Source organism: Marmota flaviventris, chromosome 4 (genome assembly GCF_047511675.1).
Source record: "Marmota flaviventris isolate mMarFla1 chromosome 4, mMarFla1.hap1, whole genome shotgun sequence".
Taxonomy (NCBI): Eukaryota; Metazoa; Chordata; class Mammalia; order Rodentia; family Sciuridae; genus Marmota; species Marmota flaviventris.
This window is the reverse complement of record NC_092501.1, coordinates 151586770-151612278: the sequence shown is the minus strand read 5'-3', so window position 1 is coordinate 151612278 and position 25509 is coordinate 151586770. Positions and strand designations below refer to the sequence as shown.

The 25509-nt window shown below is 37.3% G+C and overlaps 1 protein-coding gene across 1 annotated transcript in view; it reads right to left on the bottom strand.

Annotated features, from left to right (window-relative positions):
* Nucleotides 1-25509, bottom strand: part of Gpc6 (glypican 6) — a 1056528-nt gene that overhangs the window by 243316 nt on the left and 787703 nt on the right. The window lies entirely within an intron of this gene.

The window sequence follows — 25509 nt, the reverse complement described above, 5'->3', positions numbered from 1 at the left end:
AATGCTAGAGGCATCACAAATTCCAATTTCAATTTATACTATAGCCTACAGTAACAAAAACAGAATGTTACTGGCATGAAAACAGACAAGGAGACTAATGGAACAGAATAGAAGACCAGACACAAATCCACACGGATACAGTCATTTGATCCTTGACACGGGCACCAAAAATCTACTGTTCCAGTTTAGATATGAGGGAATGGGGCTCAGTGGTTAGGCACCCTGGTCTCAATCCCTGGTACCAATTAAGAAAGGGAGAGAGAGAGAGAGTGAGAGAGAGAGAGAGAGAGAGAGAGAGAGAGAGAGAGAGAGAGAGAGAGATACACGGATGGATAAAGAAAGTGTGATATATAAACACAATGGAATTTTACTCTGTCATAGAAAAAAATGAAATTATTTCACTTGCAGGAAAATAGATAAAATGGAGAATATCAAGACTGGAGAAAATAAGTCAGACTCAAAGTTAAGTTTTGGTATGCTGTTTCTCATGTGAGGAACTATGTGGAAAAAGGGATCTCATGAAAATAGAATGGGAAACAGTAAAGTACAGCAAGAAGGTTAGTGGGAGGGAGGGGAGGAAGGGAGGGAAAGGGGAGGTACTGGGGAATGAAATTGACCAGAGTGTGTTATGTGTATGTGTGAATATATCACTGTGAATTCAACTAGTGTGTATAATTATAATGCACCAATAAAAAATTTTAAAAACTTCAATGTGAATTGTAGTAACAAGACACACTAAAAAATACAGAGGAACAGTGATCTCTGCAGCAGAGCTACATCTTATGTTATGTAAATACCCTTCAAATGAGTCCTCCTCAAAGCATCCTGGGCAATACTTGGTTCTTATCCTTTTATTTCCTTATTTCCTTAAAGCAATATACTATAAGGTATAATAGATTATTAGAATTCAAAGAAAGTTTGGTAAAAGGAGAAGAAAAATATATACCTGAATGATATAGTTTAAGAAAAACTATTTTCTGCTGATGGTATGTTGAATCAAAATCCGCTTTTATATTATCCTGGGGGTCAAAGCAATGGTGAAATCAAAAAACATGTTTATAGAAAAAAACAATCAGTAACACTTAATGATCAATGTTATGAAGAATAAGAAAATATCATTGTTACCTAGTGCAGCCCCAGGAATCTAGGGCCAGTGAAGTGATCAGACAGAACTGAGGACACAGGCAGAATCCTTGCTAGTTAATAGGGGCACTTCACACAGAAACGAACAGAGGAGAAAAAAACCTCATCATATATCAGCATCACCCAGCTTTCTCCAGTAGCAAATGGGAAAGGGCGGTAGTCACAGCACAGGAAATACCAGGGTTAAAGCTTGATGTTTGAACAATTGTAAACAGGTGTAGTACTCTCTGATTGCCGGCCTCCACAGGATCCATTTCAGCTACCATAATAAAGAAAAGTCTGAGGTAAAGATCTGTATCTGATCCTCAAGATGCTTGGCAGATGATGGGATATGAAGGTGACACAGGGCAGAGGGAACCAAAGAGCCTATATGTGGAGGTATTTATTTAGCTCCATTTGGTTCAGGTCCCCCAATTCATAGGGAGGAGTAACTGGATATGAATCCTGGGCAAATACTGCAGCTCTACCTGTGTATTCTTCATAACTCTCTTCTGAATTGTTTTGTAGACTGCATAGGATTCAAGTGTCATTGTGGATTCAGCTTTGACCAATCCATCTGTCTTGTTGCTTGTCCTTCATGATCTGACCCCTAAGTCTATTTCTGCTTCTCCAGGCTGATCTCTCCTTCACCCTCCCCAGCCATTTTGAACTGTATACAGCCTCCCCCACTGCATCATGCTTTTTAACTTGTGGATGCCACCATGTTTGTTTTTGCCTTTTAACTCATACTGTATCTTCAAAAGTCAGCTACAGCGCCATTGCCTGGTAAGTATCTGCCCAGACCTAACTTTGTCCTTAAAAGTATCAGGCTTTCCTCCTATCCATTCTCATACCATAACCACATTCCTTAGCACAGTACATAATAGTCATCTGGTTTTCTGGCTATTGTCCTAGACTGAGATCTATTTAAAAACAAGGAATGTTGTCTTTCATCTCCATACCCACTAATGCCATACACTGTTGGACACCTGTTCAACCATACATTGTGAATACACCAGAACTGTGGGCAGCCTTGCAATCACTCTCACTGTTGGTACAGCTGGTGCCCGAGAGTGTCACCTCTGGTGCGTGTTCTCAGTTCTTCCAGAAAATGAAGTGGTAACTCAAGTACTTTTTAACTTATAGTAAAATCTCACTGCATGAGACAAATGGGCAGAAAAATGGCAGATGAGCTTTATTATCTCAGAACAAACTGTGCACAAGGCTGATTACATGCTGTTGTGACTAAATAGATGAAGAAAGTGCTCGAAAGTCTCAGAGGACAAAGCAAACCATCTCACCCAGGTCAAAGCCCAGGGCTTTCCAGGAACATTATGAGGTAGAATTTAGGAAGTGTTATAAGTATAAAGAAAACACGAATAATTATAGGACTGGAGGCTCTTAGGGATAGAAACACTCCATTGGCAATCTGTGGAAAGGAAGGTAGTGAGGTGGTTATCAAAGTCTATGTATTTTTTCATAGTGGTTCAAGGATCATCACCATAACTTAGGAACTTGTTAGAAATGCAATTTCCAGTCTGTCCCAAACCTATTACATCTGAAATCTGGTATGGTTCTTCCACTTTTCCTCTTTTCCCAATCTGTCCATTACGTCTTCCAGAATCATTGTTTTCAGATTAAAACTTTTTAAAAAGTACATTTTCCCCTTGTCTTGGCCTGTGAAGTCTTTCTTCCTTTTAGTTGCTCCAGATCCCACTATTGAAGGCTCAGCTCATATCCTGTCTGTTTGAGTCTCTCCTATCTCATGTTCCCCTGCACTTTGCTTTTATTAGAGCACTTATATCAATTGTTATGAACCTCTTGAGCTCTTCTCACGGTCCCAGCTTGACCATTCCATCAACAACAGGCTCTCTCCCCATAGCTTATCTGTTCTTTCTATGATCACATCTCTCCGGACTTCTGAATACTTTCTTTAGCCAAGATTTTTCCTCCAAACCCAGAGTGATGTCTTCAATTGCTAGATAGCATCTCCTAGATGTCCCACACATGTCAAGTGGAACACATCTAAAATACAAGTCCTCTTAACTCCCTCTGGCCCTTCTTCAACGAATCTGTCTTGAACTGAGGTATTTTCACCCTTCAATTCTGTGGCTAATGGCAGAAATTCAGGATTTTGAAAAACATGACCCCCTCTTTCTTTTCTTCCAAATTCAATCCACTGTGGCATCTTGTTAATGTGACCTCAGATCCCTCGAATGTCTAGGCTCGCCCAATATGGTCACTATAGCTTCTAACCTTTAGTCTGCTCTCCTCCTCTTTTTAGTCCTTAGCTAGAGAGTTGGCTTTTTCTAATTTCCCCATGATCATTCTGAAATACAACCCTGTGGTGCATTTCCTTATACAATTTCTTCAATCACTGCCTACTTTATTTAGACTTAGAAAGAACGAATTCCTTAGCACAGCATTCAAGGTCCTCCCTATCTGGTGGGGGCACACCATCCAGTCTGGGCTCTTTCCACTACTCTCTTGAACTTTCCTCTCTGGGAACTGCTTGCAGTCCCCCAAAACTCCACTTTCCAACTCAGTGGCTCACAGTAGTCAGTCTTGGAATCAGGGCTAGGCTACATAGGACAAGGATCCCCAAAGATGTGTACTTAAAAAAAAATGAGGTTAAATGTATTCAGGTTAAAGCATTGTCCTTTATTCTAAGATTATTCCCCCCCTTTCTCTTGTTTTGGTGTTAAAATATACTTTCTTTAAAACAGTGATAGTAATTGCTTGTTTTTTTTTTAATCGTCTTATTTGGTGATCTTATATTCATTTCTTAAATAATTTTTAAACTTTATTTTTCTATGATATTAAAAAGCTTGCATATTGAAGGTAGTACTCTTCTGCCTGGAAACTGCTTAATTTCTTTGTCTAGCTAACTTGTAATTTTTCAGGACTCAACTCAGCAATCAACCCTTCCAGAGGTTCCAATCTCATATCCTGTGTATCTATAGCATCCCTGGTTAAAATCCTGTATGAGAAATAAGCTATTTGTCTGTTTTCCTTGTTATTCTGCAAGCACAGGCTTATTTTCCTCAGTCTATCCATTCTTGCTAATATAGCACCTTATTTGATAAATTCTGATTATACAAAAATAAGTAATGGTAATCTGTGTTTGGACTGTAGTTTTTGATGTAATAATGTAATGTAATAGCCTGTGAGCTTGTGTCTCTAGCACCACAGAGACAACCTCTGGGTAGTAGGTAGGCCACTCCTTTTCATCTTTCCCTGTCACTGAAGGTTTTAGCACTATTTTCTGCACGTTATATTATCAACAAATGCTTACTCAATTAAATTGAAGGCAGGGCATAAAGAAATCACAAAATTAAGACACTGAAAAATTAAGATAACAAAACCAAGCTACGTGGAGGAGAGTCACTTCAGCCAAAAGGCCCTGGACAATTATTTAAAGTAACTAGTCTACCTTCAGGGACACTTTCAAATGCACATATTTAATCATCTAATGTGTAAGTCAAATCTCAGATATAATTAATTCAGTGTGCCTTAACTTTTTTTTTTTCCCCCTACATACTGACTTTCATAAGATGAGGCTAATCTGTAATACAGCTTCTGGAAACCTGTACAAGAAAGTGTCTACGTCTGTGAATGTTAAAAAGAAAGAGAAGAATTCTGCAGTCATCCTGTGATGAAGTCATTCTTGGTTTCAGCTAGATACGTATGATGACATTAGTGAATCTCAGAGGGAGCTTAGGGCTGTGGCTACACATTTCTTATTTTCAAGGAAAACACTGTTAGGTTTCACAGGAGGCAAGTGCTATTTTGAAGGTCACATGCATGAGTGCCAGTGTTTCTGTTAGGAGTCAGTGAAACCTTAATTGCTAAAATTAACAAACAGATCTCATGTAATTTGGAAAGAATAAATCATTTTTCTTCAGACAGATAAATAAGAAGTGCCATAGACTTTTATAAGAAACCAGCAAAGAAGAAAGATAGGCGGAATGGCCCCCAAAGAGAAACTCAGGAGTCCTCTTAGAGAAATAGTATAACGTTCTGAATATAAATTCCCTACAAAGACCTTAGAAGAAAATGTAATACTTAGGTCTTTGCCAAGATGATGAATGCATTTTTTTCTCTAAGGGTTATTTAACACTTTCCGTAATTTTATTATAAATGGTCCAATAAAATGCAACAATAAGTTATGTGCTATATTAGGAGGACAACTCATTTATGAGTAATGTGGTAATTTGTAAAACTAATAGGCATGTTTATGAGCATAATGGGTTCTAAAGAATAAATAAAATACTTTAACAGGCAAAACTGAGGCATTCAGCATGAAGGGGACACATTCTTCTGGGAGATCTAAATTTTAAGACAGTTGCCAAACTGTGGGAAATGTGGCCCTTAGGCTGTACGTGGGCGGAGACAGAACAGCCTAGTGTGAAGGAAATGCTGAACTTAGAGTATTCTCTTCCAGCACTTCTATTAATTAGTTTTTTTTTTTAAGGCTTCACTTCCCCATTCATGGGATGAAGTGGTTAGAATGCCAGGCTCGAAGATGCTAGCGTTCACAATCTTTAATTAAATTGAGTAATTCAGCATTCCAAGGTAAGAATATGAATTCAACCATTTCCAATGGGTCACAGTTTTTATGAAAATGAAAGAAGTCAGAGATTAGTTTTAGAAATACTAGCTTTTAACCTCATTGTAGAGGGCGCTGAACTTTGCAAGCATCTCAGCGATATGCATATTTATGTTGATTTTGCTGTTTTCCTCTGGAATGTTGTGTTTCAGTTGATGATTAATGTCCTAATAACTTGTTTTTTAGTGCTGGCTCCCTGGAAGGAAAAGGCTGCTTTTGTGTATTCATTATGTCTACCTGTCTTTGGCAGGAGGCGGATCTGATCTGAGGATGAATATCTCACATTCGTTAATGTACACAATGGCTCCATTTATGGCTCCAACGTGGTCTCCTGTCTATGACAGAGGTTCTGTTATCAGTAATCCATGAAATGCCTCTTGTTCTTTTAATGAGTTTAACATTCAGCCGAGAGGCAAAGAAAAAAAGTGATGTTTTGTTCTTTATAAGTACACTAAATTCACTTTCCCATCCTCCTCGGCTCCAAATTGTATTCACGGGTAGGAAGACACATGCTCACAGGTGCAAGAGGGAAGCCCCGGATTATGAAATCCTGTTTGGAAAGCTTAACTTATATAAGCCCTTGTTTATAGTCTCTGTTTTGATTTATGTTTTACAAAGGGCAATAGAGGTCTTGGTTTAAAACTTTCTACCAAGATATCTTGTGGAATATAAAAGGACTAAATTCCCTGTTTGTTCTGATTTAGCCTTTTATTTTTTTAGGTGTGAAGTTTTTTTTTTAATTATGATTTTTGCCTATATTTTCTGAAATGTTATTTCACCATATATATTATAAGTTATATATATTATATATATGTAATATATATTATATATATATATTTTTTTAAAGTTAAAATTTTATTTAGGGAAACATTTTTATTTTTATTTTTTTTTTACTGGTTGGTATATGTAGGGTGGGCATATATTAGCTGGCTTATAAATATGGAGCTCAAGACAGAATCATATAGTCATTATCTAATTCTCATTTCTATCTTTTTCTTAGTCTAGAGATTGACATGTGTTAAGGACTCAATAACTATTTTTTCTTTCCTTTTATTTTTATTTATTAATTTATTTTTTTGAGGCACTAGGGTTTGAACCCAGGGCTTTGGGCATGCTGGTCAAACACTCTACCAATGAGCTATAACCCCAGCACCTCAATAATTGTGTTTTAAATGAATGAGGAAAGGCTCCTCTTCAAGTCCTCCAATGAGAATCATTAACACATAGGAATAACATTACAGAAATTAGATATTTTTTGGTTTTGAAAGTTGCCAGTACATTTTATAATGGCCATTTGGGGAACATCAATTTGTGAAAAAATACTCAAAGCATGAGATTGACATATCTGGAACTTCATGATTCTTTAAATTATAATTACTAGTACATATTAATTTTACTAAATAATGGGTTTGCGACATTTTCACAATGCATACAATGCACTTTAATCATACCCACCCTTCCCATCGCCCTCCTTGTGGCTGTTTTTGTTGCGATTATTCTTTAATTGACACTGCCTGCCATGCTTTTTGAATTCTAGAACCAACATTTAGAAATGGTCTTTTTACTTAGGAAATAAATCTGTGGGTTGGGTCCTGATGATGGCGGTGGTGGGTACTAATCATCTCTTCCGTTTCAGCATTTGACACAGTGATAGTGTTCTCACCTGAGAGGTGAATCAATACCTCGGAGAGAGAGACGACATGGCACATCTAGTAACACTGCACCTTTCAGACACATTTCAGGAGGTAGATTCTAAAGTTTAATGGCTGATTTAGACGAAGGAGGTGGGGTCAATTCCAAGTGTCAGGAGAGACCCGGGAGTGCTGGAAAGTGAGTGTTGGGCTATGACCCCATTCAGATTTTTAGGCATGGAAAAGATCGTGGGGTCTCCTTAGCTCCTTCCTTTAATAAAAAAAAATCAAAACCAACCAACCAATCAACCAAAAAAACCCAAATGCCAGTGAGAAAATAGCTCTGTTCCATGAGACCACAGTGCCTTCCATAAAATATTCCATGAGACCAGAACATCATGGGGACAGGAGAGCCCTAAGGAGAATTTCCAAGACTCGTGTATATTGAAAGTACAAAGGCAAAATTTGAGGCAAACCTGTGCATTCTTTTAGTTCTTTGGTTTAACCCTGCAGAGATCATCATGTGTGGGAAATATTTTTAGGGGGAACTAGTCCTACACTGAACCTCACTGCATACCTTCACAGGACGCATATGATAAGGACTCAGCTGGGACCCCCTCTAGAAGTTACAAGTGCCAGGGACTATGCAGCAGCTTAGCTCCACAGAGTCTTCTGTAGCCAACACTAACATCCAACACAAAGCTACCACAGCCTCCTGGTGCTCTGGAATTACCTTTCTCCACCAGTGTTCTCCAGATGTTTCATTAAAAATGGAGGCAGGGAGAGTTCAAAGGTCAAATGAGGTCATAGGCAGGCTGTGTTCCTTTTTAAGTCTCTCAGAAATCTTTCTCTCTTTCTATTTCCTGTACATTTTAGTCTAAGATTTCCTACACTGTTTGTCTATGAAATCCTTTAAACATTTTTATGACATGTTTTTTAAAATCCCAGGAACAGCTTTTAAAACATTTCACTTGGATTAGACACTCTGACCCATTAGCCCATTTTTTTTTTTTTTTGGTTTTTTGAAAAAAGGCAAGTTATATCTCATTTACATATGTGAGAGATGAAGAAATAGAATCAAAGATGCTCCTACTGTGCCCATGGTTCTACATTTATTATGACATGAAGTTACATTGGATTTCAAGTCTTCTGATTCTAGATTCAGGTTCTTCCTCCTATTTATTTTTGTGTTTGTTTTTCAGATTTTAAATTCATAGAGTACAATATGATCCATTAAGATTACAGATATTTCTTAATGATTTCACGTATCAGGACCACTGAAAGACCACTCCCAGGACCATCATTTCCCACATGAATTGACATTCAAACCTGAATAAAAGTGCATTTTGTATTATAGAGCTGTGTGTTAACAAAATGTTCCTAGAATGTGATTTACTAAATCTGTTATTTTAAGCTATTTGTATTTTCACCAATGAGTTAGTGTTACTATATAACGTGAAAAAGCTATCACAGGCACAGAATAAAAAATCTTTATTTTATTTTTTTTTTGAATTTTTAGAGCCTATTATGAATTGCTAGAGGTGAACTATACAATAATACCATAAAAATAAAACAGAAAACCTTTAAAGAGGTTTTCTGCATTCCAGAAAATATATACTTATCACAGATCATAAATGCAGTCTCGGGTAATTTTAAACATATGGTAAGTTTCTTCTTAAGTACTTATATTTTAGGAACCTTAATTATGCTCTAAATCTTTTTCTCGTCATGGAATAATTTTGCCTTGAAAATTTGTGTAGGTAGGACTGCTACTTCTTTCCTCATAATATTTATGGGAGTTGGATTGGCTTACAATTTGCAATTCATTAATTCAGAATATAATTCCCCATAACTAAGGAGTTTCTTGTCTAGTTATTCAACTCAGTAGTGCTTCATTACGTTAAACTATGAGCTGCAAAAACAAACAAATTATTTCTCAAGCACTTAACAGTCCATATGTTATAAAAACAGCCGGTGAAGGTGTTATACTTACTCATTCCTATGAAGTAATGCTTAGTATTTACTGCTCAATAGCAGAGTAGCTAGCGCTTATTAAAACTGTCTCTATTCCCATGAGGTTTCTTAATGAAGCAGAATGACTTCATGGTCTTTTTTTTTTTTCTCTGAAGGAAGAATAAACCCTTCAGAGGTTCTCATATTCTTGAGATTCTTTAGGATGTGCTGGCTGGGTGTGACTTGCCTTCATATTTGTGTGATGTAAATTTTATTTTCAGAAAGCGTTCCTACTTTAATTTCCCAAATTAAATTTTGGAAAATGTGTTCCTGTTCCGCTTTCTCCTCAAAAATCCTGTATTCAAAATGCCTATTGAGGCCATTTTTTTTTCTTTTGCATTTGCAAAGCACATTAAGTACATTTCCTGCTCCAACATGGTGGTATGGCATTTGTGTTGCTGTTGTACATTTCTTTCAGAATTGTGATTCCTTTCTCTTTGCTTCCCTGTAGATACATGAGAGTTCAGAAGGTAATCACTGTTTCTTTTGATTCCATCAACTGCCTAACTGACTTAGGAATCGAACATACAGTAAAAAAGCTGGGAGTATTAGTAGGCAGGGTTATCATTGAAATAAAACACTCTCAGTGAAATGGCTAAAACAATTTTGTATTTACAAAAAAAAAAAAAAAAAAAAAACCCAAAAGATAAAAGAAAAAAAAACCTTTAAGTCCTTCAAATACTGCACAAAAGGATAACCATGTTAGTACAACATATAGTAAGCAATAAGAAGCCCAACAGATCCTACAACAAAAGAGCATATAAATATATCATGTTCCATCCAAGCAATGAGTATATACTCATCACTTTACTGACCTTTATATATGAACATGGATTAAAGGTATATAACAGATTTCCAAAATCTGCTAAATGGTATGCAAAGAGTCATGTTTGTGTAAAGAAGTGATGGATCCAACACATGAATTTGCTAATTGCATGTATAGAAATTTCCTAATTGCATATGTGAAAGGGTCCATCGCTATCACTATCATCACAGTTGATGCTTATTGAGCCTTTACTATGTGCCCTATATAGTGCTAAAAATTATAAGTGCATTGTTATCTAATCCTTACTCTGACCCACTGGGTCACATATTATTTTTATCTCTATAATATATATGTTAAAACTCAGGAATAGGGGTTTAAGTTATATGCTCAAATTCCCAGAGATAATCCCTTATGCAACTCAGATTCAAATCCATGCAATTGGTTTTTACAGCCTGCTCTCTTAATAAGCAAGCATTAACTCTAATGAGAGTTTTATAGTTTATATTTATAATATAACTTTGGAACTTTGTTTTAGCCTATTTCCATTTTCTCTTTCCCTCTTCTTTCTCCTTTATTTTGGCTAAGTTCTTTAATAGAAAAGAATTGGATTTTAAAGCTAAAAGAAAACTTGGAGACATACAATCCAAACCCCTTGTTTAATCAATTAAATGAATAATTCATTATCTTCCCCAGTTTGCCCTTTCCGTTTTCCATATTGCAATGCAATTATATACAGTGAGATGTACATATCTTGAGTGTGCTGTTTGGAGTGTTGACAAATAAGTAAACCCAGGTAAACAACACCCCAATTGACTATCATCTCCCTGGAGAGTTTCCCTCCCCCACCAAACAACCATTATTCTGATTATCGTAAATTAACTTCATCTACATGAATTTCAGGAAAACAAAACTTCACTGCATGCCCTTTTCCGTGTCTGGCTTTCTTTGCTGAGCATGATGTGTATGAAATTCATTCAGGCTGTTACAGGTAGCAGCACAAATCCCTTATTGAAGAGAAAGAAAAAGAAATACAGGAAGTGAAGTACTTGCTTGCAATCACCCAACTAGAAAGAAACAGAAGTGAAACTAATATTTACAATGTTCCCTCCCTGGTCTGGGTATGCTTTCTGTTTATCTTACTGACCTTGTTTATTTTACAAAGTGTCTATTTGCTCCTAGAATCAGCATAGCCCTGAAAAGACTTGACAAGAACCTCTCAGTTTTGTCATAGACCATTTATTCCATTAGTCAGGGTCTAGCCAGGAAACCAGAAACCATTCTAGAGTTAGAGTGGTTTTCAAACAGAAGGTATTTAGTATGGGGGGTGCTGGGGGTTGGGTCGGGAATTGGGACATTGGTTATACAGGTGACATAGGAACTGAGAAATCAAACAGGAGAGGGGACAATGGTCAGACATTAGCCAAGGAATGTCCTAACTCTGCTAGGGCTGGAGCAACAATGGGAAAAGGAGATGTAACTCCAGGAATCTGTAAGAAGCCAGACTCCCTGGTGGGAGACAGAACCAGTAGGGAGGTACAGAGGCTGGTGGTGGTGGTGACGACACAGGAGGCAGGGTGAGGGGGAAGAGACCCTCATTGCTCTCCTCCTGGGGGGTGGGGCAGTCTTCTCTGAGTACCTCGATGGATCAAACTGATGCAGAGCTAAAGGATAGGAGGCTCTGGGAAACAGATCCCTGCTCTACAGAGGAGAGCGGAAGCAATAAAAGGAATCCATCAGAAAGAAAGCAGTTGTCCCGCAGACCCTACAGTTTGTTCATTATCACTTCCATTCAGTTTGAGATTGAAGATAATATTGGGATTCCTCATTATTTCAATTTAATGTTGGGAGCTCTGAATACTGTGCAATTATAGACTATTTTTTCAAATGTGCTAAAGGCACCTAATACATAACAGCATAACTGAGTAGTATAAATGTCACAGTTTAGTGAACTCCACAACGCCATCATGAAAACTTAAAATTTATAAGAGAGCGGTGTGCTCCCAGCAGCTTGGGAGGCTGAGGCAGGAGGATTGCAAGTTCAAAGCTAGACTCCTCAACTTAGTGAGGCCCTCAGCAACAATAATGAGACTCTCTCAAAAATTAAAACTCAGTGGTTAGACATCCCTGGGTTCAACTTCCAGTACCAAAAGGATAAAAAAAATTAAAAAAAAATAAATAAAAAAGTAAAATAGAGACTATAGTCTGAACCTTTACATTCTTTCTGAAACTAAGTGGGGTCTAAAGAAGTTAAGGGGAGTTTCAGACAATGAAGGTAATCGTTTATGATTTGATGACACAAGTGTGGAAAAAAGTAATTATAAAAGAGGACTGAATTAAAAAAAAATGACCATAGTAGTCACCGATGTTATAGACAGAGACACACCATATGTCAATATGGGAGGCAATGGCAATTTTACAGGAATGATTTGGAGGGGGCGTATGTGTTTGCCAAGCCTTTCCAGTTCTTTCATTTCTGGTCACATGGTGATTGCAATTTCTGGTTTCCTTGTAGGAGGCAGAGGCCAAGTAAATTGTCCTGGGCAGCAAGCTGTGATGTCCTGTCACTTCCAGGACAGAACATTTAACTGCCCGTTCAAGACCAGCCAGAGGCCTGTCTTTCCATCAGAGGGACTGCTAAGACTTTAGATAGCAACTGTGATATCACCTTGGAACCAGAGTGAAGACCCAAGGTACAGAGTCCCTTCCTGATGCACAATAGGCATGTATCCTGAAAAAGAAGAGAATCTTATTTCAAACCACTGAGATATCACAGTTGTCTATTACGATAGCAAAACTAGTTTATCCTGACAGATGCAGTGGTCTATTGTGTTATATGTAAGAACTTCACAACTACAACCCATCACCTTGAAAAATGATCACTTTTTGTTCAGCTCTCTGTGGAGGAATTATGAAAATCATCTACTTAACTGATCAATAATCTAACTCAGTTAATGATCCATCCAGGAGACGATGAGTAATTGTGTCACTGATAAAATGAATTCTTTCTAAATTTTCATTAAAAGTCTAAGGTACTTAAATACTCTTTTATTTTGAAATATATGTACATTGTGAAATTGTTAGATCTAGCTAATTAGCAAAGTTATTACCTTTTGGGTCAGAACACTTACTACCCACTATCACTGCATTTTTTTTTTTAGATTACAAGATATTATCACAAATAAAAATAAAATAACACAAATAAATACATAAAATTATTACTACAAATAGTCTAAGAAGTTTCTTTCAAAATGAATAGGTTAATTTTAGAAGCCAATGAAAGACAAATTCTATTACTGGATCATGAAATGGTGATTAATAAGGTTGAGAAAGGAGGGAATCAAAAAGGATGAATTTTCACCTGAAGCTGATTTCCATCTGCTCCAGGGAAGCAAAAATGATCACAACTGGATTGTACCAAACTGTCAACAAAGCAGCCTAGCTCCCTTGCCCATGCCTTGGTTTATGAAGCACCCCCACATTCCTAAATTGGCCCTTCTAGAGAGCTTGATATGCCTTCAATGCAAACAGGAACATATAGGAGCTAGAAAAAATATTCCCCTATCTCACCATAAAGATGAATTAAAAAGAGCATTAGTTTTCTGAATGAGTAACACTGAAGTTCTCATCTGGGCCATCTGAATGGCAATATGTGGTGTTCTCCCTACTTTTATGAGTGAAGAGACAACATTTTTGCAGGACGTTTTCGTCCAACTTGTAACTGCAGATGCCCAGGACTGGTCCAGATATGTTAACAGAAATCTAGCTAGGTTTTAGAGTGCTTACCATGTACTTCTATGCAAGTTCCCCTTCATAGTACCATGCACATCAATGCTAAGTCCCCTTTCATGGATTGGAAGCAACCTCAAGAATGAAGAAAACCGGGTGTTTTAGGCAAAAACCCATTGGACTTCCTAAGTTTCATGTTCTCTGTTCAGTTGTCAGATCCTAACCCAGCTTTAGGATAAGAAATGCTGAGAAATGCAAATAAGTGTATGTTCCTCAAAAAACATAATTTTCAGATTTTTCATTATAAAAAATGGATATTATCTGATAATCCCAGCAGCTTGGGGAGGCTAAGGCAGGAGGATAGCAAGTTCAAAGCCAGCCTCAGCAACTTATGAAAGCCCCAACCAACTCAGCCAGACTCTGTCTCTAAATAAAATATAAAAAAGGGAACTGGGGATGTGGCTCAGTGATTAAATGCCCCTCGATCCAATCCCAGTACCAAAAAAAAAAAAAAAAATACAATCTCCTGCTAAGAGCCATAGCCAAGTAGTATGATGCATGGCATTTTTGGTTGAAAGGTGACGCCAGCAAGCCATTGAGATGGTATGATTATGTTAAGATCTGAATTCATATGGATATTAGACCCCTGCTGTCCACCTCAGCCTGCTAAGGGACTCCTGGAGAGTTCCCATTGGTTGGGGAAGTGCGGTAGGAGGGAATTCCAGAGGAGGGATTTCCTGTTGCCGGTCAGGGAGAACGCCACGTGTGTCGGTTGGCATTTTTTTCCCTGGAGCATACGGGGCATCGGTGGGGAGTTTCAAAATAAAGTTTGTTCCTGTTTGAGTGGCTCGTGATTTTGTGCCCAGCCAGACTGCGGCAATCTCCCAGATGTTGACTTTTGGTATTTATAACATTAACATTCTGTGACATACTGTAAAGAGATCTTGACATTGACTGCCTACTCAATGGTTGACAGAAGGCAACTGTTAGAACAGAACGTTCTTTAGAAAAATATATTTAATATTTTGAAGTTTTACTTTTACCTCAAGAGAGAAATTAGCTCAGTCAACTTCTCATGTTAACAATAGGCAGACATGTAGATCCTGAAAAACTATGAGAAAATAGAGGAAACAGGCAATGATACTGAATGCAATTTTTACCCCTCTTTCTATTAACTGGCGAGGAGATAATATCAAATGTTCAGAACGTGTGTATAATTTGTTAAATAAGAAATTAATTTTAGAAGAACCTAGCTCTTTGGAAAAAAAATGGAAAATTAAGCTTCTTCCTGGTAGAGGATCACTAAAAGCCACCATGCATTTGCTTTTTGAAAAAGGCCTGCTAGATAAGTATACATGTGAGATCTGCCTCAGCATCACAGATAGATGATATTGGTGTTATTTCATTTGTGTACTCTTGGCCTCACTGTGATTTTTATCATGACCCCTTCCTGATACTTTTTTGTTCTTGAAATATTTTTTAACCCATAACATAATTTATATTCCTTTATATGGATACATATGTATACATAACATTATTGATATGTCTTTATTATACATGCTATTATATACATTATATATAATAAAAGCATATAAAATAATAGAATATGTTGGCCTTCCGACGTAAGATGCAGGACATTTTCTATTGGCTGTGAGTCCTCTCTGTGACCTTCCTCCTATGTATCCCTCTATCTCTGCCCACAGGTAACCCCTCCATGGGATTTTGTAGAGATCGTTACCTTCTATTTGATGTGGTTTAACTACACAAAGAAATGTTCCTAAACCATATGTCAACCAACAGTGCATGTTTTGGGATTTTACTCCTCTTCCTCTTTTCACCTCTATATTTTTTCTTAATTTTTCAGTAATAATGTTTAAACTAATTTTCCAGAATGATATTCAGGAATGCTGAAAAAAATAACAAAAATAACAATTTCTAAATATCAAAATCTTTTAAAAATAGTTGAGACATTTGATATTAAGGATATCTATGATCAGGAGGCTGAGTGAAGGAAGGACAGAAGAGAAACTTTAATTTTTTACAATTATTTTTAAGAACAAGATCATAACATTTAGCAAAGTGGGATCTAAGCCGCATTTCCTCAAGAGCAGATTTCAGCAAGCAACCAGAGAAGACACTGGCATTCCATTAAGTCAACAATGGGGGATTGAATGCTTATTATGACAAGAAGAAAGAAAGAAAGAAAGAAAGAAAGAAAGAAAGAAAGAAAGAAAGAAAATAATAATAACCCAAATGAGTATCACTGGGCTGTTCAGAATTACCAGAGTTTTGTGCATTTCTGGCTACTTGGTTTGATGATGGATGTATTGATTTGAACACTCTGGGCACAGTCATAACTCTCCACATCCCTTCAGGTTTTCCTTATTCACTGATCCACACTCAAGACATCATGAGAATTTACATTCCCAAATCCAAGGGGATTGAGGAACTCCAGGAAAATGCTTCATGGTTTAAGCTTCCTTTTTCCTTCAGTGAAATAATTATGAAATTATTGAGAAAAAAATAGAAGATTTTCATCTGCCACACAGCTTTGAGCAAAATAACTTGAAAATAAAGAATACTTTTCTAAGAAAGGGTTTCTCTACATTAATGAAAATGCTGAGCTAATAAATCTGAATTTAGAAGTTTTGGAAAAGGAGTGGAAGAGCTGGGGTAGTGTGAACTCAGCAGGAATCTTTCAGTCTTAGAATAAAAATATCAGCTTTATCAGAGGTTTTATTCTTCACACCTTCCTTGCTGGTAAGATTACACAAGGAAAGTACACAACTGAAACCATTTTATTACCTACAGAGTGTGTGTGTGTGTGTGTGTGCGTGCGCACACGCACGCTCATATATACATATATACACATACGTGTGTGTGTGTGTGTGTGTATAATGTATTCTCACTTTCAGGATCTAGGGCTCTGCCTTCAGTTCAAAAACTGGTCATATCAAAATTCCAGACTTCTCACTCCAAATTATGTCACTTCCAATTGCCTAGCTTTTCTATAACATATAATAGAATAATAGTAGGACACAACTTTTCTTCTTCCAAAGACTATTAATCTTATGTTTTTCTCAAATAGCCAGAAAGAATACTAGTGGCACAACTAGCTTGTCAGGGGACATTTTACCAGCACTTGACCAGGTAATTTGTCTAATAAATTAAAAAACAAACAAGCAAAAATTATTCAAAAAAGTCAAAAATATTAAAACCCTGCAAGAACTATTCATAAGTTATTAATCTCTCCTAATAATGTTTTCTGTATTTTCCTCTTTGTCTCAAATATTAGAGATGAGATTCATCAACATGCATCTGCCATAAGCAAATACACAAAAAACGGAATCTGTACTATATGTGCATATTGCTTTTTCTTTGCAATAGATGGTTCTATAAATTTCTATTCTATATGAACCAATATAGCAATGTACGAGCAAAGCAGGCATATTTTGTGACATGTCATATATAAAACATATCATTTGTATCTCAAAAGAAAGAACCTGCCTTAACAGAGATTCCTTCTCTAGGATCCAGATGCTTTAAGTGTCAGAAAGAGCTCATCTTATGATACTATGAAAGTTGCCATGTTTTATTTAATTTTTTTTTGAGGCTGAGGTTTCTATCTAGATCATGATATGTTCAATTCAGTGAGAAGCATTCAATTTATCACCAAATACTATTGCTCTTAGGGAAAAAGACTTTTAAAAAACAGTTATTCATTTTGAACAATTCCCTTTTTGAAAGCTACTGAAGGCCAAATAACCTTATCTTCAAGATCATCTTCACAGCCCTTGAAATTCTGGGAATAAACCACCCGGAGGGACAGGCACCGATGTATGGGCTAGCCCTATTCTGAATGCTGCTCAAATTACATCTCTCAGGTGTTCTCAGATTTCTTATACAAAGGAATTTAATGTAGTAAGCAGAAAAAAAAAAAGGAAAGAATTGAAAAGCAGTGATATGATGTGCCTACCAAGTCAAACCTATCACTTATATTATAAATTCTAGATCTTATACATAATAGGCACATTAAATTCTTGTTAAAAATAATGCATTTTTAAGTCAAACCTATCACTTATATTATAAATTCTAGATCTTATACATAATAGGCACATTAAATTCTTGTTAAAAATAATGCATTTTTAAACTTCAGGAACTGGATAATAACATCTGTGCATTCTGCTTCTTTCTTCTACTCTCAAGGTTAGTTTATGTGGAGAAATGTCACCACTGGTAAAGGTTCAGGTTGTGGGGCGGTTTTATGAGTCCTGTTTTCACCACTCCATGGATGTCTTCCCTCAGAAGTAGCTTTTCCAGTCACTTCAAGCATGTATCTCAAGTTGTGTGTCTTTGCCTCTCCTGCCAAGACCTGTCTTAATGAATGGCACCACTCTCTATGAAGTCAATGGCACCAGAAATATGACATTTCCATCTTGATTATCTCCAAGTCCTGTTGATTGAATTTCTCTGATAGTGTTATTGTCCCCTGCACCTGTCTTTGTGGGTACTTCTCTTTCCACAGCCACAGCCACCCAGGTATGGGCTGTTGGCAAAGTTCAGCCCGTGCCCTTGTCTTTAGACTCTGCACACAGCCACAAGGCTGAACTGCTCAGCCTGTGTAAACCTTCCTGGGACTCTCAGCTCCTTGTGGAATGAGGTTGAAACTCTTGGGTGTGCGCTCACCTCTCACAACCTCTGGTGGCTTGCCAATGTTTATGTCTTGCCATTCCCCAGTGTGTGCCCTTCACCCCTCTTTTTCTAGAAAGTACTTTTCTTTAGGACCATGATGGATGCCTTCTTGAATCTATCCATGCAGACTCATCCCTTCTTTCTTTGATTTTTACACAGTGTGCTACTTGATGGTGGGAATTGTGACTTGATCAATTTTCTTTGTATCCCGCCAAGCACGGTGCCTGGGCCATAAGGGTCTTTTCAGAAACATTGTTTGAATGAATGAATGAGCTCAATGACTAAGATGTACACTATTTACAGAATTGAAAGGAGAAAGTAGGAAATGGGAAAATGAGAACAACTTGAGTGGCATGTTTGTAAATGGAATGTAGATCAAGAGGAATATTCTAGAAATGAAATAGCTTAGCAAATACCTAAATAAACCCATGGACTTGAAAATCACAGTTCTAAGGGCTCTACTTGTTTTTCAATGGAATATGTTGGGGGATTATAAAGACTCATTTTGAAAGGCATTAGACTCTCCTAATTGTGCTTTAACAAAATTAAAATCGATTTTAATTTTGTAAATGATTCCTCCTTCCCATTTTGATAGTGTGTCTTATTTACCTCAGTAATTCAGGGAAAACATTTTATAGCCGTGTTCTATTTAATATTAGCACCTCTGTACCCAGAGAGGCTTCTGTGGCTAACAAGAACACTCTGTGATCCAGATTTAATCTAATATTTGTCTGACTTCACCCACCAGATAAACAGGGCTCATTAGTACCAAACAGGCAGAATCTTTGTTTTTATGTCTGTGAAGCTGACCTTTGAAATGTAATCTTGTTTTCTCAAAATCAACATCCAATAAATCACAACATGAATTATAGCAAATACTTCATCCTTCCCACTGTCCTCCTCTTTCTCTCAAACATAACCACATATGCATACAAACTCAAGGAACTGTTGAAGAGCTCAGAGATACGTGGGGTTCTTTGGAGCTTTTATGTCTCCATTTCTAAAAATTGATAAATAGAACATTATTTTATGTTGATCTTTATATCATTTTATCCTTGTAACCAAGTCCAGAAATAGAGCTACATGTAATATGCTTTATGTAACACGGGATGACTTTTAAAGCCCAAGATATATAAATTAAGTTTATATATCCAATAACTAACTATGTTGGATATTTCTATTTCCTCACAGGAACTTAATATATGTATTAACATGATTAAGAGTTAAGCATCTCCGGAAGTGTTTATATTTAACAAAGTGCTTAGTTTTAAATTTTTTCATTCCAATTTAAAAATTTTAAATGGCCATATACCTTAGAGCTCTGACTTTATTTTAGGATTTTATAGCTCACATATTTAAAAATTTTTTTAGATATCTTCAAGAGCATATTTTTTTGTGATTTTTTTAAAGCAGTGATTCATAAATATCTACTAATTGTGCTTATGGTTTTTTCCAGTTTTTAATATTTTTAAAAGATTCCTTTTGATATCAGTTTATATGTCCTGTATCAGAATGGCTAAAAGAGTATGAAATGCACGCCCCCCTCCCCCCCCCCCCCCCGCAAAAAAAAAGTCTTTTAAAATCAGTTTTGAATTGTTTCAGGTAAGATATTAGCAAGAATTGATACATTATTCAAAGGCAGTCCGTTTTTTAGTTTTCTGAATAGTTAAGACAGAAGCTTAGAAGTATTTTAGTATTAGACAAATACAGAAGTAAACATATTCTGCAAACAAATTAGGTTATGGTTGTATGTTAGAAGAGCATCAAAAATCCACAAAGTAAAAGGTAATTTCTCAAGTATTAAAATTCAACATACCCTGCTTCACATAATGTTGAAGCTTTATCTGCAAAATGAGGAAGTTGGAAAGATTTTTGCAGCAATTTCAAATATGGAAATAGCTCTTTCCTGGCTGATTTACGACGTGTGTAGAGTAGTGAATGAAAGAACCTGGGTTTAGCCTAGGAATACTTACTTTTTCCACTAAATAACATTTCAGGTTTAATCCTGCCGAGTGGTTTCATCTATTTCTCATCTCTTCTTCTCCCATGCCAAACTTCCCCATAAGGAGTCCCAGATCAAATAGAAAAGTTGGCCAACTACTAGAGTTGTCAAACTGGCCATCCAACCTAATTACTAACTTTGGGCAAAGCCAAACCTAACACACCTCAGGGAGACAGTTATTTATAATACACACTTTAAAACATTTGAGTAAATGTCAAAAGTTCCCAGAGTTTGAAACACAGTACAGTCAGTTTGGCCATGACTGTAGAGCCATGCATGGCAATGTGAATGTCTCATTTTCCTGATCAGTACAATGGAGTTAAATAAGACCTCATAGAGGATGGAACGAGGAAAGTCTGCAATGTGCCTGACACAAAACACAGCACACAGTCGTCTCAAAAATCACCAGGCATGTCCTGTTGATTATTTAAAATTGTGACTTTCATTTTTCTACTTCTTGGAAATGGAAAAATATTTTTCATTGATAATCATATATTAATTCTGCAAGAATGGTTTTTCAGATAATTTCTACCTCTGTAAAGCACTGGGTCAACCAGAACATATTTTAGAGTGACTTCTATGCTAACCTGATGGTTTTAAAATTCCTAATTGTAGCAGCAGCACTCTTTTGGTCCAAATGCAATCTTATGCTGAACCCAGAGACCCTGGTTATTGCTCCTTAGGTGAAGACCACTCAACTGGACCAGTGCTGGTTGAATTGGAGTCCATAGACATCACATAGAAGTGGCTCATGGTTCTATTTTAGGAAAATTAAAAGAAAAAATTGATGGTATCCTAAAATAAATCACTGGATGACTAACAAAAAAACCTGATATGTATAAAGATTTCTTCACCTGCATTTTGTCTGGATTCACAGTCTTGTGGCTTCAGCCTTCCTCTAAATGGATAGTGCTTAACAGATAGTGTATCATTAAGCGAGGCTCCACGTCTGAATTTTCAAGGACAATAATCATCCAATGTCCATTATATTAATGTTAAATTATTTTTCACCAGCTCTAAAAATAAAACTTTTCTTCCTAAGGAATAATTATGGCTTGGGAAATATTTTCATTGAATGACTTTTGTTTTCTCGAGTTATTTAATATTTGAGATTTGAACGTGACCTTATGAAAACTGCAAAGTGTGATAGAATAATATACAAATGTAATTATCCCCGGCTGGAGAGAAAGAAGTAAAGGAGGACTTTATGTTTCTAGGCCAAACAAATGCCATCAGCCTCTGAGGCCACTGGACGAGTTCGGCAAGGAGAATAAGTGATATTGGGAGTGGAGGGAGGTGGGGGTCTGCGGGTGGAGACCCTGAGAGCACGTGGCCAAAGTCAAAGGGACCAATTAAAAGAGGTTCAGAGCTAGTCAGCTCTGAAACTTTACGCACTAGATCTATACCAGACACTGACTCTCCATTAACATTTTCCTGTATAGTGTCCTCTGTGCAAGGTGTTCCCCTTTATCTTCTTAATGTTGCCTCTGTGTGTGTCAGACCTCCTGGGCCATTTTTAGGCATTTTAACAGAGATCATCTAGAGACAATGTTATAATCCAAAAAAAGAAAACAAAAACAACTGAAGAAGTGGGATTATATGTCTGTGCATGCTGGTGGGCATGGGAGGCAGACTCCTTAAATCTCATCCTTAAGACACTTGTCTGTCTTTTTAATCAGAGGAGAGCTCACGACTTCCCTGAACGCCTGATTCCGTGGTTCCTCTGATCGGCTCCCCTCACCCCAGAGTTTGCTTCTCCTACCAAAACAGTCTCACTTTCTTTAGGCTTTACTCAAAAAGTGTATAATTCTATTCCAAAACCTTTATCGGTTTTATTCAATTGTGGGACACAATACTTCACTACAGTCAATTCTGTGGTTCACAGATGGATAGAATATTTTCTCAGTTGTAAAATGCTATCCATTGCTGGGCCCACATTGATTTCATGCCAGCTCTTTAGGAGAAAAGAAACGGTCTACATTAGATGTACACAGTTTTGAGAGGCATCTCAATTTCATTCTGATTTCAGAGACATTTCCTGAGAAGCAACCTGGCATCTTAAGATAGAGAAATTGCAGTGAGTGACTCAGACCAGCTCCACCTGTAGTGCTCTGAACAGATGTGGGAGGAAAGTCAGAGGCAAGTGCAGGGTTCCTTCAGATGCTCTATGCTGAGCCCTAAGAGCCCTTGCAAAACCTCTCCACTGGTCTCCCTGTTTCTGCCTCTGATCATCTACCACCTGTGCTCAGCAGAACATATTGATCCTCTCAAAATCCAAATCTCCACTGCTTACAAACCTTCATGCAGGAAAAAAAGTGGTGTATGGGAGCCGGTTCATACCAGTTCAAGGGAGTTGACAAATTATGAGAAATTTTGCAAACTGATTGTAAACACAGTCCTGCTTTAAAATTAAATTATATTAAGTATCATTATATAGACTACATTTAAAACGAAAGACAGCCAATACTTAAAACTTACCACTTTCCAATTATTGTATTATAATTTACTACTATCTATGCCCCAACAGCTATTTGTCTTGTGTGTTGGAAATATTATTTAAGGTGGGGCTGCTGCATTTCTCTTTCCAAATCCACATTCAGCCATGACATGCCTGCATATGCCCTGGTGAGATTATTTCCAGTATAGCAATTGATAAAAGCTACAAATTAAGCAAATCCCTCTCCCCCATCCCCCCCTGAAAGAGCTGGTTGTTAAACCTTTACCAGCACACCACTGAGTAAGCCACAGAAAGCCCTTACCCTGCAGTCCTACAAATCCCTCTGAGATCTGGCTCCTTGTTCCTTTGTCACCTCAGATCTCACCTTCCACCCCTTTCTCCTGTTTCTCTCTGTTCTAGCCACACCGGTGTCCTTGTAAGGACCCACTCACTGAACCACTTTAGTGGGGGCATTGATTTGTGTGCAAATGGTGCTCTTCCACACACTCCTCCATAAAGTTGCAGAATTCAGAGGCTACTTGCTCCTCTAGCAATCCTGCCTTGGGCTCTTTGCACTTGTTCTTCTGCCTGTAATGCACTTTCTCCCTGATGGCTCCTGGCCTTGCTCCTGCACCTCCTGCAGGTGTTGGCTCAAACCCCTGACTATGCCATTTAAAAGAGCAAACTTCCCTCCCTCATCCTTTGCCTCTCCCAGGCTCCCTCTGAACTTTATCTTCCTTCCTAGTGCTTACCACCATCTGGCCTACTGAATCCTTTACTTTTTACTTGATTAACGTCTATTCTTCCTACCAGACTGAAAACTCCAACAGTGCTCAGGTTTTGTTTTGTTCATTGCATCAAGACCTGGAACAGTGTCTGTCATATAGGAGGTGCTCAATAATATCACCAAATAAATGAATGAATGAGGATTTTTAACAAGGACTCTGACTTTATGCACATTAATATATCATTCATATATTATGATTTCAAAGTTGATATACACATATGTAAATATATATGGACTAGGAAGATGAGTATCTAGATTTAAATTTTGGCTGAGATGCTAATGGACACTTATTACTGGATCTTTAGTCAGGAAGCAGATTATGCCCAGAGATGTTCTCTGAAGCAGTTAAAAGTATTTCTTTGCATATAATAGATTTCTTTTTCTCTGAGGACACATAGGGGAGCCTGAATCTGCTGCACTCCCTACCTTAGACTCTGGGAAGCTGCTCATCACTGGAAGGAAATCAAGAAAGAGGACTGTGGCTACACAGGAACAGATAAATTCCAAAAGGAAGTATAAACTTTGGTTAAAAAAATAAAATGTGAGTGTTCCTGAATGGAGAGAATAAGATGAAAAATGAGATAAAATCAAGAAAAACTAAACAAAACAATGAAGAAGGACAGAAAATGAGGAGTAAGGTGCCCAGAGACAATGATTTGAAGAGCAGGAGTGAACATGTGTATGTTGGGATTTTGAGAATTTTGGCCATTCCCATTTTTCTACTTATTTTCTCCTATGCTCAATAATTTAAATGATCTCACTATAGGCACTTATGCATTAATATCCTCCTATCATGTGGACTTTAGAAATCACTTTGGACAAGTTAAGACAGAAACATTAAAAACATTTCAAAAAAAATCATGAAGAGTTTTCAACTTTCTCAAAGTATAAAAGATATCCTTCAGAAATTAATTTTCCATATCCATTTTCATACCTACCCCGATGACTTCCATATCAGTGATGCTTACGAATCATGTTTGCCCATGAAAAAACCAGATGCACTTTTGCTATTTCCTTGTACTCAATGAGTAAGAGTAATAAAATGGGAAGGTGGCCTGGAGGGGCATTTTGTAGGTAGAGCTGAGAGGTGGCCATGAAGTCCAGGTACCTGCTGCAGTTCACGTATTCCTGACTTTCTTTACCAACCACCTCGTTCTCTCCCAGTCTGCAGGGCCTAACACTGAGCCCAATGCAGAGTGAATGCATGGGGAAGTGTTTGGAGTTAATAAAAGAATTACAATGACTGGATTTGCCTTGGTGGCTCTGCTTCTTTTCCCCATGGTTCTTCATGAACGTGTGTGATTTAGGAAATGGTACTCTAAGCCCTAAATTGTAAATGGTAATCAAGACCAATGGTGGAAGCCAACTTCCAGGTGGCATTTATATCCAACAATAATAAAAGCGGGCTATGGCATTCGCCCTTGGTATTATTCACCTATTCAAACAATTGCCTGGGATTTCCACTTGTTAATGACAAAGAGTCATTATTCAGAATACAATGCCTTTGGAATTATAATTAAGCCTGGGGTTTCCATGATCAAGACACACTGTGTGCCTAGTGCTAAGAGCAGAGTCGGCGAGGTGGAGTGCATAATGACTCATTTTCCTTCAGATTACAAATCATTGGGGGAAGAAAGCAGCTTTCTTAGGCAGAATGCTCGTGCAGCTACGTCGGATACCAAGTAAGGAACAATGACTTATGGAATTAATAAGATATTAACGTA